We start from the raw sequence: 16,693 nt of genomic DNA, 5'->3' as shown, positions 1-16,693 counted from the left end.
TGCATATTTATTTACATATATTATATGCAGTCTCCAGGTGATGCTAATATAGCCGAAGTTGAGAACCACTCCATAGACAATAGGTTTCCAAATTCATCTGCACTTTGGAATGATCTCTAAAAGTCCCAAAGCTCAGGCCATGTGTAGACCAACCAGCCCTGGGACGGTAGTCTGGGCACAGACATCAGTGTGTGTTTTTTCTGATGGTCCCCTTGATGATTCCAATGTGCAGGGAAGTTTGGAAAGCACTGAACAGATGCCAAACTCCAGGACAGTCTTCTGCTCTTTTCCTTGGAACTGTCCTACAGCACCTACCTTACATATTTATTAAACCACACTGAATGTTTAGAGACAGCCTTTACCACAATGTCCTTTACAACCATGCCTAGTGGACGCAACAGGGGTTGGTCCAAAAGGTACTTAATTCATGAAACTGCAGTCTTCCTCCTCACCTATGAATCCAATCCAGGACTCCCACTGTCCCCATGCTTTGGGGACCTTCTTCCTCTTTGAAATTTCTTCCGTTGCTCTTTTCGGTTGCTTCAGATGAAACTATCTTTCCAGCTCCCTTCTGATCATGTTTGAAAAGTGGAAGTGGTATTGGGGCACTCAGGTGCCCAGGAGTGAATTTAGAAACTGGAGGACTCTCCACTCCCTGCGGAAGAGGGAGGTACTGGCTCCTTCACCAGACCAGAGAGGGCTCACGTTTTAAGAAGCCAGAGAGTAGGATAGAAAACACTGTTAATTCCTCACTTCACAGCTTTGAGGCTGTGTACCTTGATTTGCCCCACAGGTGAGGGTAATTTTACTCTATATCTAAAGTACATGGTTGAGATACTTCTCATCTAAAGGATTCCTGCTGTCTGCCCCTTGGCAGAAATGCTGACATTTAAATAGCAAGTTTGCTTTAAAAAGAGGTACACCTGAAAAATCACTCATTAAAACTTGGAAAAATGAGCTCAATACCTCTTCTTCTCACAGTTGGAGTTTTAATTCAGTGTGACCTGGTCTTTGCCAGCATCGACCATTCATCCAAAGGCCTGATGACCCAGAGCCTTGTTCTCTGCAGTGGGTTTTGCAGCAGGAGGAGGGCTGCGCTGGAAGGTAAGAGAACTGGGCTCTGTGCACCAACTCTAATTCCCTGTGTGATCCCGAGCACGTTATTTGATCTGTGGGTTCCTCATTTATAAAACAAGAGAATAAATACTTGCAAAGATGGTTTTCTTCCAGCTCAAACATCATGTGGTTCTAATTCTCTTGTGGGCAATGGCATTAGTCTTGTGGAAATGGCTAAGTTTATTAGTTTGTTTTCCTAAAAATGGATAATTATTTGGGAGAAAGTATCCAGTTTCATAAAACAAAGATTAAGTAACTAATATATGCACCATCACGTGCTAGATGCGGTAAGGACGGAAAAAGAAGAGAGTCAGCCTATGCTGATAAAATTAATGAGGAAACAATTATATAGCTAACCATGATTTAAGACAGAATGAGGCAGATGCTATGGCATGAAACCAGAGAGGAGGCAGCTTGGAGTGTTTAAAAAAGAATGTCTGGAATAAATAGTAAATTTCTTTCTATCAGGGTTAAAAGAGTCAAACTTGGAACTGAACCTGGGTTCTAGTTTTGGATATCCCAGGTGGTGACTATGTCATCTCGGACAAGCCACCTACCTTCCCCAAGCTTAAGCGACCCCCCACTTCCTGTAAAATGAGAATCATCTAGCATATTGGACAATGCCACTGGGAGGCTCACAGAAGATGTGGGCATCCTGCATAAAATAAGTTACATAAAACCAGGGAGGATACACAAAATGTATGCTACACATGTGCTCCTATAGGTTTTGATCTGAGGATTTATAAAAACCAGAATTTCCACTGAGGAAGACATCCAGAAGTTAAATTCAGAGCTACAGGACCTCACACGGAGTGGTTTATTTTCTTCTTTTTCCACCTTCTTAATTTCCCCCCTTACTTGTTACATAAAAATATGTGCTTATTTTAAAAATAAGATGGTATAGAAAGGTATAAAATATAAAATCCCTTCCCTCACCTCAATAACCAGCTACATCTTACTTTACCATTACTAACAATGTCCTGGGTCCTTCCAGAAAAAAAAAAAACTTATGATTACCCAAGAATCATAACTGTACATGCATATGCTCCTCTATCTACAGCTGCACAACCTTCTTTTCCAGGTGTCCATTACTGGAGAGGGAAGATCTTATTTCAAATAATCTCAGTTTAAGGCAGTATAGGTTTAGATTACTGAAATCTGACATTGCTTTCAGGGGTGATAGTTAAATAATAATGCTCTCATTATTTCTTACCAATAGGGAAGGTGGAACGGAAAACAAGAAGTTATTTAATGTGTCATGGAAACCAAATCTGAATTCAGGAGTGTACAGCAAAACACTGTAGTGTGTGTTGGTTAAATAAGAGGAAAGGGGCTGTTAAAGGATGGATAGATCTTTGGGGATCTGCTTCTGAATAAATTGAAGACAGAAGCCAAAGGACTTGGCTGCCTCTTGTTCCATAATCGCATTTCAACTTCACTTTCGAAGACCGCTCATAAAAAAAGGGGGATTTTCAGGACTGACAAATTCGCTCAGTGACTTCTGAAAAAGGAAAACGTGCACAAGCATTTGGAGACAAGACTTTAATTCTTTTAACTGAAATACTTTAATAAACTAAGAGCATTTTCATGTTGGGCTCTCGCTCCCCATCATCCTTCACTCAGGGACCCCACAAAATAAGGATCTCACTCAGTCTTTTACTTGCCTTTAGTCTCCATTCAGCTCAAGAAAATGGTCAAGTATAGAAAAATGAATCATGAACAGTTCTCTGGGTCACAACCTGCCCAGAACTATTTACCAGACATATTCTCACTCACAGGGTAACAGAAATTCTCTCTCCTTACTCCATATGTCCTAAAGCGCTCTCTGTCCTTCTGACGGCAGAGATTTCACTGGCTTTATTACACTGAAGATGGGCGTGCGTTATCAAAGCTCTCGTTGAGTCCTCTATAGCGGATATTGGGACCCTGTTATAATTGGTCAAAACTTTCTCATTTTCTCTCCTCCGGTCTGGAACGCTCAAAGCAGTTCACTGCAGTTACTCCATTGTGTTTCTCGCCTCCTCTCCCTCAGTGCTTTGCTGCATCTTCCTTATTTCCCTCTTCCAGACACAATCACACCAGATTTCTGAACTTTGCTGTCCCCTTTTTTCTTCTGTTGAATGAGCTGTAATATTTGACTGTTCTCAGTTCTCTCAGAAGTTCTGTAGACTTGGTAAAGAGTCTTAGGATGGGGCCATCCTGAAGGCAAAGTCCTGGTCTCTGTAAGTACAGGCGTTTGCTCAGCTAACTTGGGCTGAATTCTCCGTGGCTCTCACACATTACCAAAATCACAGCACATTATATCTTATTAGCAGAAAAAGTGGTCCCAAAAGGACTGGAAAAACTTCAAATTCAAATAAATGGAAAATTTGCCAGTAGAAATATAAAAACGGGCTTGATCTCAAAATAACCATACCTCTTTAGAAAAATCAGCCTAAGAGTCTAAGATACTGATAAAGAAATATGACTTATACCTGAAGTGAATCATGCTGGAGGAATTAATTTTCTTTGTTTCTGGCTGAATAGTTTTTAGACATCATTGTCCATAAATTCTTGTGGCTGCTGGGACTTTTTAGTAATTCTGCCTCCAAAAATAATCACATGTTCTGGGAGAATAAAAAATTTGCTTCTTCAAAATTCATGAAGACATTTATCAATTTATCATTTCTTGCGAAGGGATTGGTCACAATAGAACTACCTGGAGTGCAGGGACAGATAAGTGCCTTTCAGAACAGTATTTAAAACCTAACTGGAAGATTCCCATTTCTAGAGTACAAAGTTATATATAGTCTTTCCTTATGTGTGTAATGTTGTAAAATTAAGCAGAAGCTGGATAAATCATCATGGAATATACAAAAGTTTCCATGGCATGAGGTGGTCTCCAAAAAGTTGGGGGGATGCCCCCCCCAAAACAAGCCCTTTCCAGGGGGCAGATTCCTGTTGCCCACACCTTCCTTTGCTTTACCCAATGACTACACACCCAAAGGGTGACGGAAGACCTACGGTTTCCCTGGGCAGACAGCAATTTTCTGAGAGGACAACTCTGAGGTTTCCAGGGAGGGAGGTACCCTGAAATAAAAGGAAGAGCCCCCCTCCAAAAAGCCAATGAAGGCTCTTATAAGGTGGTGGGGGAGGGCTCCCCACCACTCCATGCTCCTTTCCCAACCTCTCAAACTCAGCAAGTACATTTTTCTCATTGTAAATTTCTCTGGCTTCCTACCAGTCTGGGGAAAACATCCCTGAGAGCTGGAGCAAGGTAGGAGAAAGTACATTTGGCTGATGATCCTGAGAACACCTGGATGGGCACGTGCCTTCTAAAAGCTGGGAAGGATCAGAAAGCTTCTTCTGAAACATTAAATTCAAGAAGAGTTCTCTGGAAAGGCCAACCTGATTCCTGAGCCCAGACACAACAGTTCCGTTTCCACAAGGGCTAGTCTTGGCCATAGGTGAGAACTTTGCACTCCGTATGAGAAGGTTGGGGGCCAACATGAGAACAAGAACAAAGGACAGAAGAAATGGACACATAAGTATTCCAGACAGAAAATTTACCAGACACAAAATGTAAAACAACTACATTTACTACGCTCCAGAAGATACAATTGGGGCTTAAAATTTTCAAAACAAGGAACCAGGAACTATATAACGTAACATTAAAGATTTGAAAATGAACTAGAAATTCTAGAAGTGAAATTCAGAATGCAACAACAGATGGATTTAACTGCAGATCAGATACAGCTGAAGAGACACAGTGTGACTTAGAAAATAGGTCAAAAGAAACTATCAGAATGTAGCTATAAAAGGGATGGGAAATCCAAAAGAGAGGGTAAGAGAAATAGAAGACACAGTGAGGAAGTTTAAGATCATTAAATAAATTAGCCCTGGCCAGTGTGGCTCAGTTGATTGGAGTGTTGTCCTGAAACCCAAGGGTTGGGGTTTGGATTCCCAGTCAGGGCATGTACAGGAAGTAACCAGTGGGTGCTTCCCTTTTGCACCAATGTTTCTCTCCCCCCGCTCCTTTCTCCCTTCCTCTCTCTAAAAACAATGAAAAAATGTCCTCGGGTGAGGAATAAAAAAAAAAGATAGTAAAATTACCTACCCCCACCAGGTTCTCCCGGGAATGAGCAATACGGTTAGGCGGCAGATGCTAACATCCCAGCTCCCTCAAAGACCAACTACACGACTGAAGCAGGTCATTTCAGTGACTATCTAGAGGCAGTACAACAGTTAAAATTGTTACATTGTGATTTATGCGAAATACATATTTGGCCATTCAGATGCACAACATGTATTTCTCGTACATATTTACCACAGTTCCTGGCTCACAGCTCCCAAAATCCTTGGGATTTCCTCAGCGATAAGAGCAATTGGAGCATCTTTTGTCAAAATATTCACTCTCTTGTCCTCACTTCCTAAAACCACTTCAGAGCCAAAAAGGTGAAACAGGTGTCTTGTTTGTTATTCCTAACAAGGTCCGCTCCACCACAAGTGGGTTCGTTCATGAAGGTGACTTTTGGAAAGTGCCTAAGGATCAGGGCTGGTTGCAAGAGGAACCAAATAGGAATAGAGTGATGGAACTTTTGGTCCCACCCCCTGATTTCCAGGAAGGGGAAAGGGGCTGGAGGTTAAAATCAATCACCAATGGCTAATGAGTTAATTAATCATGCCTATGTAAATGAAGCCGACCTAAAAACCCAAAAGGAGGGTGCCAAAGAGCTTCTGGGTTGGGGAACTGGACGTTTCCACAAGCTGGGACCCACTCTACCAAGACAGAAGCTCCTTTGTTAGGGATTAAGTTATCTCTTCATCTCCCTATTGATTTGAATCCTTTAGTATCCTTTGTAATAAGTTGATAATCGCCTGAGGACACAGGTTTTCCTGAGTTCTGTGAGCCATTCTAGCAATTTCATCAAACCCACAGGGGAGGTTGTGGGCACCTCTGATTTTTAGCCAGTGGGTCAGAAGCACAGGTGACAACATGGGCTTGCGATTGGCATCTGAAGCAAAGGGCCAGATGTCCAGTGGGACTGACCCTTAACCTGTGGAAACAGGTGCTGTCTCTGGGTAAACAGTAGCAGAATTGAGTTGACTTGTAGGACACCCAACTGCTGTCCGAGAATCATGTTGGAATTGGTGACCAGAACCCTTTAAAAAGTATATGTGACTTTGCTGATTTTACCTTTCTGGGCATCCCTGTCCCGAAATGTAGATGGATAGAGTAAAGCAGTACCCACTCACAAACTGTGAGGCACTGAGTAAGCGGTCCCTGCAGGTTGGCTGATACCAAGGGGCAGTGCTCCCTCTCTCTGAAATTGCCTCGGGGACTGACAGGCAATTGCTCTACTCTGAACAAAAGAAGTTTAGCTGGAAACATAGTACTTGAAATGTTGGAACTCTGGAACATTAGGGTTGGATGGGACTCTTCATAAAATATCCGTGAGAGCAGACGTTCATTGTTTTTTCTTTTTAAAAAAAAAATGAGTTTTCTACATGCAGATCATTTTTTCAAAAATACTTAAATACAAAAAATAGATAATTAACAAAAAAATCTAAACAGAACAATCCTATAGAGAAATGTTTAGCTGTATTGGTATCCAGAAGGCAAATGAAAACAACAACGACCTACTTTCCACCTTATCGAATACTTTTTTTAAAGAAAATACCCTGGGCTATGCACAATGTGGTGAAATCATTTTCAGTTTTGGAACCAGTTTGTTAACATGGCGCATCCTACCCTTGGGTGAGTAACTTCACTATCAGGGATGTGGACTAAGAAGGCAATCCAAAATGTAGAGAATGTGGACCCAAACTTGCTCATTGCAATGACACAGCCGTGAGAAACTGGGGGAAACAACGTCCGCTGACACCAGAATGTTGTTATGTTGCTGTTGTAAGTTAACAGGCTTCCAAAGCATTGCATTATGTAGTCATTAAAAGTTATGTTTACAGTAGGTTGTGCATTGTCCCGCAAAGCAAAAGGTCGCCAGTTTGATTCCAAGTCGGGGCACATGCCTGGGCTGCGGGCCTGGTCCCCCAAAGTTTCTCTCTCACATTGATATTTCTCTCCTTCCCTTTCTCCCTTCCTTCCTCTCTCTCTAAATAAATAAATAGAATCTTGTAAAAATATTTTTAAATGTGTTTACAAAGAATTTGTAACAACATGGAAATTGTCATAATATTAACTGAAAAAAGCAAGATAAAAGTCAATTAAATTGTGTTTTAAAATGAGCTGAGAAAAAAATACTGAAAATAAACATAGTAAAATATGATTGGGTCAACCAATCACAGATAGGCTTTTTAAATTCTTCTTTCTACTTTTTATAATGAATATGTATTGCTTTCCCAAATAGAGAAATAAATGTTTTCATTCTAATTATTTAATGTAAAGACAATATGAAAGAGCATCAAAGAAAGGGTTTTTTTCCAATTTTTTAATCAAGATATAATTGATGTGTAACACTGTATTAGTTTCAGGTGTACAACACAATGTATTTGTACATACAGGGCAGGTTCTGTGTTTCATGTACTCACAACTGTAAATCTGCTTTTGCCCCACCTTGTATTGCAAAATAATCACCACAATAAGTCTATTTAGCATCCACCACCACCCATAGTTATAATTTTTTTCCTTGAGATGTGCAGTTTTAAGATCTACTCTCTCAGCAACTTTCAAATATACAGCACAGTATTATTACCTAGAGTCATCAAGCTGTCCATGGGAAGTTTTCTAAAACAATCTCACTCCACTAATCCAATTGTTTCAGTTCTCCCATGGCCCTTTTCAGTACCACACATGTGCACACACACTTCTGGCATAGATGTAATCAGTTTGAATTAATGATGAGTTCTATCAGGATTAGGAGACCTAGAAATGAGTTGTTTCATCAAACCCTTTTCCTGCCTGGACCTCCACCAGCATGCCCTGGGAAGATGGATAGGTACCCCAGCAGTATGGAGGGAGCGGGACAAACTCCCGACTCCTAGCCCCACCTCGGCACAGACCTTTGTGTAACCCTGGCAAGCCAGCTGACTTCCCTCAGCCTCAGTTTCCCCACTTATACAATGAGGCGAGGAGAGCTGCTCCCTAATCTCCGAGATCCCTTGCAGGTGTAGTCTCTGAGGCTGGGTATCGATTGGACCACACATCTCCAACCTGCTCTCAACTCTTGAAAAGTTTTATAAAAATCAAATTGGTTTAAACAAAAATGGAAAACTAATTATTTTTTTAAATCTCACTTACAGCAAATCTTGTAGAGAGTCTTTTCATTTATGTTCAGTCTACACCTTGACGTATTGACAGATCGGTCTTGGGTACAGCCAGGCACATTTAGACCCTAAAGCAATAACCAGAGCGTTTTCTTCATTGCAGACAGGCCAATTTAGATTAAGGAAACAGACTGTGAGTGAATAAAAAGTCTGACAAATAGGGTTTTTTTAAGTTTTATTATTTTAAGTGTTTAAGTACTGGAATTACTTGCCCACCCCCCACCCTTACCCCCAGCCCCAAATGTATTTCTTATTTGGCCTACTTCAATGCAAGGAAAACAATCTCATCCCAGGCTTGGGTGCCCCAAAACAGAAATTTGAATCAATGAAATCTTATTGGAAACTTTTCAAATACCATATAATGACATGAATAAAGAGTTTCATTCACTTTCTGAAGCAATAATATGGGCACGGGGCCCATCTCGCCTACTGAGTTCATTCAGTTACTTCTGTCCACTAGGGCACCCACAGATGCCCCTGAAGAACTTGAACTAACCTCGCTCCACGTTCCATCCTACAAAGATGCCACTGATGCTGATCTGGAGTTGCTGAAGATTCCGAAGTTCTTACTTTTGATGGCAGATATTCATGGAAGTACAGACTACCCTGCATTTAACTATTCTCCTTTGATCCATGCTCTCTATTTAAGTCTTTGAGAAGCTTCTCTTAGCTCTTGTGAGAAGACCCTACTTTCTTCTTCCTACTTTCCTATTCCTGAAGCCACAGCTGCCCCCATTACCCCTCAAAACTTTTCCGAGAGGCGGCTTTACTTGAAGCTAATAAAAACTGAAAGCTCAGAGTCCCTCATTTGCACAGGACTCTTTCAGGCTGGGAAGGATCCCTAGTAATGTGTTCACCTGGTCATTTTCTCTTTTTCTTAAGAAGGACCTCTCAAGTCACATAGCGTCCTATCCCACCAGGACTGGACCCTCCCCTGCCACTTCCCACACTCGCTACTGCCCACCAGCCCCTGCCCAGGCAGCAGACTGAGATCACCCTGTTAGGTAAATCAGCCACATGCTAGGGGAAGACCTCAAGAATTTTTTTTTGTCTCAACAGATTGACTTAATATGATGGCCAGATTAGAATATATGACCTAAAAAAACATGTTTATTCTGATCTAGGAAATTATTCCTATGGAAAGTTTTACAAAGTTAATAGCACATTTACTGCATCAACTTTATTAAAAAGAGCCAAGTTATATTAAATAAGACCTCTCCCAGAAAACTGGGACTAGTTATATAGCACAATAAATAACCAATACCCCTGGGAGGAGTGGGTCTCAATCAGCAGTGATTTTGCTCCCCAGGGGACACTTGGCAATAACTGGACACAGTTTTGATTGTCATAACGTAGGGAGGGGGTGTGGGATGCTACTGGCATCTAGCGGGTACAGGCTGGGGATGCTGCTAAACATTCTACAATGCACAGGACAGCTCCCCATGACAACAAATTATCCAGCCCACAACATCAGTAGGGCCCATGTTGAGAATCCCTGCCTTAAAATAATGGGCACATGTAGGTAGACGCTGGGATTCTGTGTGGAAAACCATTCACCTTTAAAGAGTAGAAGCCCGGGTTAACAGGTAGCTCATGCAGAGCTGCTGTCTCACATCAACTACCACACCAGGCTGGAAGGCAATGAAGGCCCCCGACTTTCACAGGTCATGGGACTGCACAGACGCTTGTCAAGAGTGGCTACGTGAGCAGGTGGTAGCATGATTTCAGGAACACTAGGAAAGGCACATTGCCTCCCCAATTACCTCCAACACCCACTTGCCCATGACTGAAATCCTCTCCTGATGGACAAAGCTTTTCATGGGGTGCAAAGACACCCCAATGCCCTCACCACCCCCGGAGAAGAGAACAGTGACCTACTTTCGTATTCAAGAGGGAGTGGCTGACAACAGATGGTTTTTTCCCTGAATTTTCGCACAGTGAGAGTGTCTGGGCAGCTGAAAGTGGTGGAGAGGAAGAGAGGACAGGTCCCAGTGAGGTAAGGAAAGGGGGAAGAAATGGGCAGCACAGGGTTCTGAAATAAACGTCACCTACTCCACAGACTACGCCTGAGTCTGCAGGGAAGGAAGGATGCAGACAGGGAGGGGCAAAGTCACATTCTTGTCCTTCAAGGAAGTTAAAATCAAGCTCAGCTCAGGTGAAAACACTCCAAGAAAGCTCGAAAGAATGGTGGGGATGCAGTGCTATCACTACAGCTGGAACAGGAGACAAGGGCCTTGCCAGCTGTGGGGATCACAGTGAACCCCACACTGTGCTGGATGAAACCCCCACCTCACACCTAAAAAGTCATGGACACAGTAAAAGGAAGGGCCTCTTAGTTGAATGAATGGTAGCTATTCCAGATGAAGCGCCCTAAAGATGATCTGTTTCTTCCTTCACGTCTCTGCTTATACCATTTCCCTCCGTTTGGGAGGGAGGCTTTGTTGCCTTCTTTGACTAGCTGAATCCCAGTCCGTCTTGCAAGGCTAGTTCATGGTTTCTCTGCATATTCCTGATTTGGGTCTCTGTTGTTTTTTTTCTTCCCTCTTAGAGGTAAAGAGCCACCAAGTCATTCATCTGGTGCCTGCCGAATTTCCTATGTATCTTTCATAACAGGCCAACTTCCAGAAAAGATTGAGGGGAGGGATTTCAAGTTCATAACCAGAAGGAGAAGAAGAAGAAGAAGAAGAAGAAGAAGAAGAAGAAGAAGCAGCAGCTTTAAAAGAACTTAGAAGGGAGACCAGAAATAATTTCGGGGGACGGAGGGGAAATCATTGTACCAAGAAATTAGGATAAAGCAGTTACCAGGAATTGTTGGAGGCCACACTAGATATCTAGCGTGTCCTCACTCTCTAATAAAAGGAAAGCCACAATTCCACGAAGACAGAAATTTCTTTCTGACGCTAAATTCTAGAAGGAATTTGCTCCTGGCTTTTCACGTATGCTGTGCAGTCACCTTATGTGTTTATCTCAAGAACTCTGTTAGATCCTTTGGGACAAAGCCCACGTCTCAGATGATATACCCTTGATAACAGCCTATATATAACATTCTAAGTGGTTAAGTACTTGCTGATAGGCTAAGGCCCACAGTTCTCTTGCCAATCTGGATATTCCAGTGTGTCTCGGGATCACAAGATTATTAGAGTAATAGAGTCATCAAATCTCTTAGCAGGAAGAACCCTCAGACCACTTCATTTTGCCTCTAAGTCCCCAGTCATTTTAACCACAAGATTTAAAAAATATTCTTGCCCCAACCACTATCACCAATTTGCAGCACACCAGTTTGCAGCAAGGGGCTGGAAGGTTCATGCTGGCCCTGTCTTCATGCTTCCCCCCGCTCTCCCCTCCTGATGTAGTTGATTGTCCTTTGCCTATATTTCCGTCCTCACCACAGATTCCCCATCCTCCATCCCTTTGAGTGGCCGAGCTTTGCCTTACTAACCTTTGAGTTCCTGCAATACTAGCACAGTGCTTTTTGCACGCAGGAATTGCCTTCTTTTTTTTTTAAGCTTTTTATTTATTTTTAGAGAGAGAGGGGAATGGAGGGGCAGAGGGAGAAAGACATTTATGTGAGAGAGAAACATCATCAATCAGTTGCCACCTGCACACTCTCAACTGGGGACCTGGTCCACAACCCAGGAATGTGCCCTGACTGGGAATCGAACCAGTGACCTTTTGGTTTGCAGGCAGGCACTCAATCCATTGAGCCACACCAGCCAAGGTTGAACTGCCTTCCTTTTTTTTCAATGTAAGGAAATTGAATTGGAAAGAGGTCCCAGAGTAGGCCTTTTAATATTCTGCCCTGCTCCCCTCTGATAAGCCCTAACTCTTCCTACACCACATAAGCAGTCCAGGAAGGTTAAAACGCAGGTCACTAGTAGCCCTGGCTGGTTAGCTCAGTTGGTTAGAGTATCCTCCCCAAATGCCACGGTTGTGGGTTTCATCCCCGTCAGGGCACATACAAGAAACAACCAATAAATGCACAAATAACTGGAACAACAAAGTGATGTTTCTCTCTCTCTAAAATCAGTAAATAAAAATTATTTTTAAAGAAATGCAGGTCACTAAAGGAATTGAAGATTCAAGGGTCCAGAGAATTCTCTCACTCTTGTCTCCATATGGCCCCCAAAAGTACAACCCTTCAGAGAAAAACAAAAACAAAAACACCTGTAGTCAGTAGGTGCTATTAAAATAAAGTAACAGTAAAGCTAGTTTGAACACAGTACGTACTCAGTAAATGCCTTTTAAATTGAAAAGTTTGTAACATCTACTTTGCACATAGTAGGTGTTCAATAAATATGTTTTAAATTCAGATGGTCATAGGGCCGCTGCCTTGCACATTTTAGGCCCTCTGTAAATGCCTCCTATTAAATCAAAGTGCAGCAGGCACTCACTCTCTCCTTAGAGAACCCGGGCAGAGGTGACATTAATCAAACCCCAGGCACAGATCCTTGAATGGAAATGCGCGTCTGGAGCTAGCGCTTGCGAGAGTGGAGAGGCGCGTGACAGTGAGCGGCGGAGGTGGACGCAGCGCTCTACCTGAGCCTCACACCACTGCCAGATCCTGGCATTGATTAGCTATAGGGATCCATTCCCCACCCAGGTGGGAAACGGTCGCTGCCTCCAAATGTCACTTCGGGGCCGCACCTGGGGCTCCATCCATGGCCACCTCCTGGGGCAATCGCCCACTCTGGCTTCTCCTGGGATTCTGAAGAGTTGCAGGCAGAACAAAAGCAAAAGCCAGCCGGGCTTCCGAAGGCTTTCTGATGGAGAGCAGCAGGGGCAGAGAAGCTGAGAAGACGGCCGGGACCGAGCAGTGATGTCAAACCCGATCCTCTGCGGGCGGCCACCAGCCTTCCCCAGCAGATTCCGGCTCGGGGTTGCCCAACCCGAGAAAGCGCCGGGGCTCCCTCTCTCCCCACTCTCTCGGGCCCCCGCCCCGAGCCCCCGCCCTGGGTCCGAGGAGGGGCCGAGTGGGCGACTCGGTCGGGTGGGGCGTGGGGGGCGCTGCATAAACCCTTGAACGAGACGGGATGCAGGTTGGAGGGGACGAGTGGGGCAGACCCCACAACCGAGATCCAATCTGAAATCGCAGTGCGAACCGCCCCTCGGCGCCCCCGAAACGCACCAAACTGTCCCCGGAGGTGGGGTTCCCTCGTGGCGCCTCTTCCCTACATTCCCCTCCACTACACACTCCTCCAGGGAGCCCAGCTGTAACCTTCCCATCCAAACCACCGACCCAGGGACAGCACCCGCGCGCGGTCGCGGCGCAAGGGGTCACGGAGGGCGGCCTGGGCAGTCCCGCGGGAGACACCCACTGCTCGAAAACTCACTACTTCAGTATTTGCTTGTTTTATTAATTTTGTTTTTGTTTTTTGTTTTTTGTTTTTAAGATGAGGTGGGGGTTGCAGAAAGCGGGGAACTCCCCGGCTTCCCCGGAGCCGGTGGAACTCCGAGAGGGGCAGGCAGAGCGGAGAAGAAAGAAAGCGCAGGGGGAGCCACTTACCGCGGCAGAGCTCCAGATCCCGGCGGCCGGGCGTGAGCGGCGCCTTTGTCTGAGGTCGCGGCGCCGGCGCGCTCGGCCAGGCGGGTCCCAGGGCCGGGGCGCGACAGCTCCCGCGGGCTTTCCGACTGCCCCGCTTGCCGCTCCCGCTCCCGCTGCGGCTCTGGCTCCGGCCCCCGCCCGCACAGCCACGCGCGTGCCGCGGTCGCGGCTCCGCCCCGAGCCGGGCCCCGCCCCCGGGCCTCCGGGCCCCCCACCTGCTGCGGCGGCGGGCGCGGGGGTGCCCAACCCAGGGTGGCCGTTTTCCCCGCGCGCCCGGCTCCCCCTTCCCACAGCCTCCCGGCCGCTCGGCTGCGTGGTTCCGGGGCGGAGCGCCCGCAATGTGGACTGGCTTCCCGACCCAGCCCCCTCGGACTCAACCTCACCTGTTTTCGGAGTGGAGCCCCCAGTCCCGGGTAGCCAGGCTTTCCTGCCTGCGCGCTCGCTTTCCGGAGACCTCTGTCACCTTAGAAGCCCGCGCTCACTGCGGCCCGAAGAGGGAGACCCCTCGGGCTCGGGGCGGGCGGGGCGGGGGGGGGGGGGGGTCGGGGTTGAGGCGGAGCGGGGGTCCTCCTCAGCCCGGGATGAAATGGCCTCCCCGCGGAGTCAGCACCGCGCTGCTTGAGCGGTCGGGGGCGGAGGGCTCGGTAACGAGAAGGAACTGGCGGGGACTGGATGGCCGGTTTGGAACCAAGCCATCGCCAGCCGGTGTCCCGCGGGGGAAGACTCGGGTGGGCCGGAGGCGCGCACCGGGTGGAGGGGTTGATCGGGCGCAGAACCCAAGTGCATGGGCCCAGAGCGCGCCGCCTGGGCTGGGAATCCGTGATTATTTACATGGCCAGAATAATACTAACAGAAGGGAACCAACACTTTGGAAGCCAGAGAAAAGGAAAGCAAAAGCCAGCAGCTCGAAACACAGGTATATAGCTGATGTTTAGGGGGTGACTTCCAACAAATCCAAAGTGGTCCACACAGATTAGGTGCGTGCACCCCCGTGGAATGGTTGGGGAGATGGTTTTCTAGGCAGAGAAACATGTGACAACCTAAATATTGTATAATGAGGTCATTAGTGGGTTTAGCTACGCATGAGCCCTACTTTCTCCCAACTCCCAAAATACTCGAAGAGAACCTCACTTTGACACTTCGGAGGGTCTGCCGTGTCTTGTGGTTGTTTCTGCTTCATCCCCCCACCACCAACACCACAACCTCCAGAGCCTCGTACAATTCCAGGTGCATAATAGGTACTCGAGAACTGTTGAGAAGATTACCTGTGAATCCTATTACTGTGCTGATTATAACGTGGGCAAAAACATAAACATGTTAAATTGTGGAATCATATACATCAAGTGGATATTGTAGAACAGTAATGGCTATATGAAGGGCAATAAGTGTTAACTGTAATTATTACATAAATACAATTGCTATTAATCATATTATGTGGGTAGTCCTTTAAAGATTACATGCTAAGTTAGAGATAGTTATCCGAACCTTCATTGGCCTAAGAGAATGTGTAGGGATAAGGAGAGGGCGGGTAACAAGCACATGTGTGTCCATCGGTGACTAAGGCATTCCAACGCCTCTTCCCCGAAGAGCGTATCTTAACATTTTGCTTCGTTAATTTTCATTACAAATAAGTATTATCAATTCAGTGGGTATGCATACATATGAAATATTCAGTGTTGATGTATTCATTTTTATTACATCTTTTCTAGGAAGAACAAGAGGTTTTATAACAGCTTTTCTAGGAAGGAAGAATAGGAGGCCCCAAGGATGATCATTTTATCCAAAAAAGCCAGAAAGTCAAATGTCCCGCCACATTAAGCCCCCCAGAGGGTGGGGCTGGAGGCTCGAGGAGGACATCAGGAAAGCTCTGATCGCCCCCTGGGTGTTTTAGATCAGCATCCTGGGTCTGCGAAGCTGCTCTTAGGAACAACGTGCTTGTCCGTGTGAGATCATTTATGTCTTCCATTGGGCAACGGGGAAAACGAAATTTTCCCCCTGTGATGAGCGTGAGTGAATTCCTCATGCACGGTGAATGGCCATCCTCTAAACTGTGGGACAAGGGTGTGAAACATGCATTCTGACACTGGCGTCCATTCCTGCACAAGGCCGGGCAATGAACAGGCATCCTCCATCACACATGCAGCGCATGGGGGGGGTCTCCTGTGGGTGCTACTGTCCAGAAGCAAGCAGCTTATTTCTTAGTTTTACCCAAGGGAAGATACTTAAAGAAACAGCTGGCCTAGGTAGGGATCAGTCAGCAGAAAATGACCACACAGAGCCCAGGGGTTGGGAAGGTCACCAGGCCATTTTAGGACTTCTTTTTTTTTTCCTGAGGGGGAAAATATACCGGCATTTCCCCACTGTGGTGACTTGATACCACAAGCTGTACCTTGGTGGCGAGGCCAGGGGTGCCAACATCTGTGGTGGTCCTGGAGGGCACCAGGGGAGGGAGTTCCTGCATTGAGCAGGAAAGTGCCATGCCTACCTTGTTTGGGATATTTAGATATAATTTTTTAAAATATTGTTGAAATATTTGTGTCTCCCAAAAACTCATATGTTGAAACCTAATCCCCAATGTGATGGTATGTGGAAGTTATGACTTTGGGAGGTGATTATATTATTGGGGTGGAGCTCTCAGGGTTGGGATTAATGCCTTAGGACAGGGCTCAGTTGAAGACAGTGGTGTAAGAACCAGGAGCCAGCTTTCACCAGACACCAAACCTGCCAGCACCTTGATCTTGAACTTCCCAGCCTCCAGAACTATGAGAAGTG

The 16,693-nt window shown here is 45.6% G+C and overlaps 1 protein-coding gene across 2 annotated transcripts in view; it reads right to left on the bottom strand.

The window, feature by feature from the left end:
* MAPK4 (mitogen-activated protein kinase 4) overlaps positions 1-14,358 on the bottom strand; it is a 129,220-nt gene extending 114,862 nt beyond the window's left edge. Inside the window, exon 1 of one of the 2 annotated variants that reach the window (XM_053912940.2) lies at positions 14,305-14,358. The gene's annotated coding sequence lies outside the window, so the exon portion shown is untranslated. Of the gene's footprint in view, positions 1-13,882; positions 14,115-14,304 lie in introns of those variants that run through there. The other variant, XM_053912939.2, reaches the window with a different exon arrangement.
* Positions 14,359-16,693: the final 2,335 nt, after the last annotated feature.

Source organism: Desmodus rotundus, chromosome 10 (genome assembly GCF_022682495.2).
Source record: "Desmodus rotundus isolate HL8 chromosome 10, HLdesRot8A.1, whole genome shotgun sequence".
Lineage (NCBI taxonomy): Eukaryota > Metazoa > Chordata > Mammalia > Chiroptera > Phyllostomidae > Desmodus > Desmodus rotundus.
Note: the sequence above shows the minus strand (reverse complement) of the source record. Positions and strands in the feature narration are given on the sequence as shown.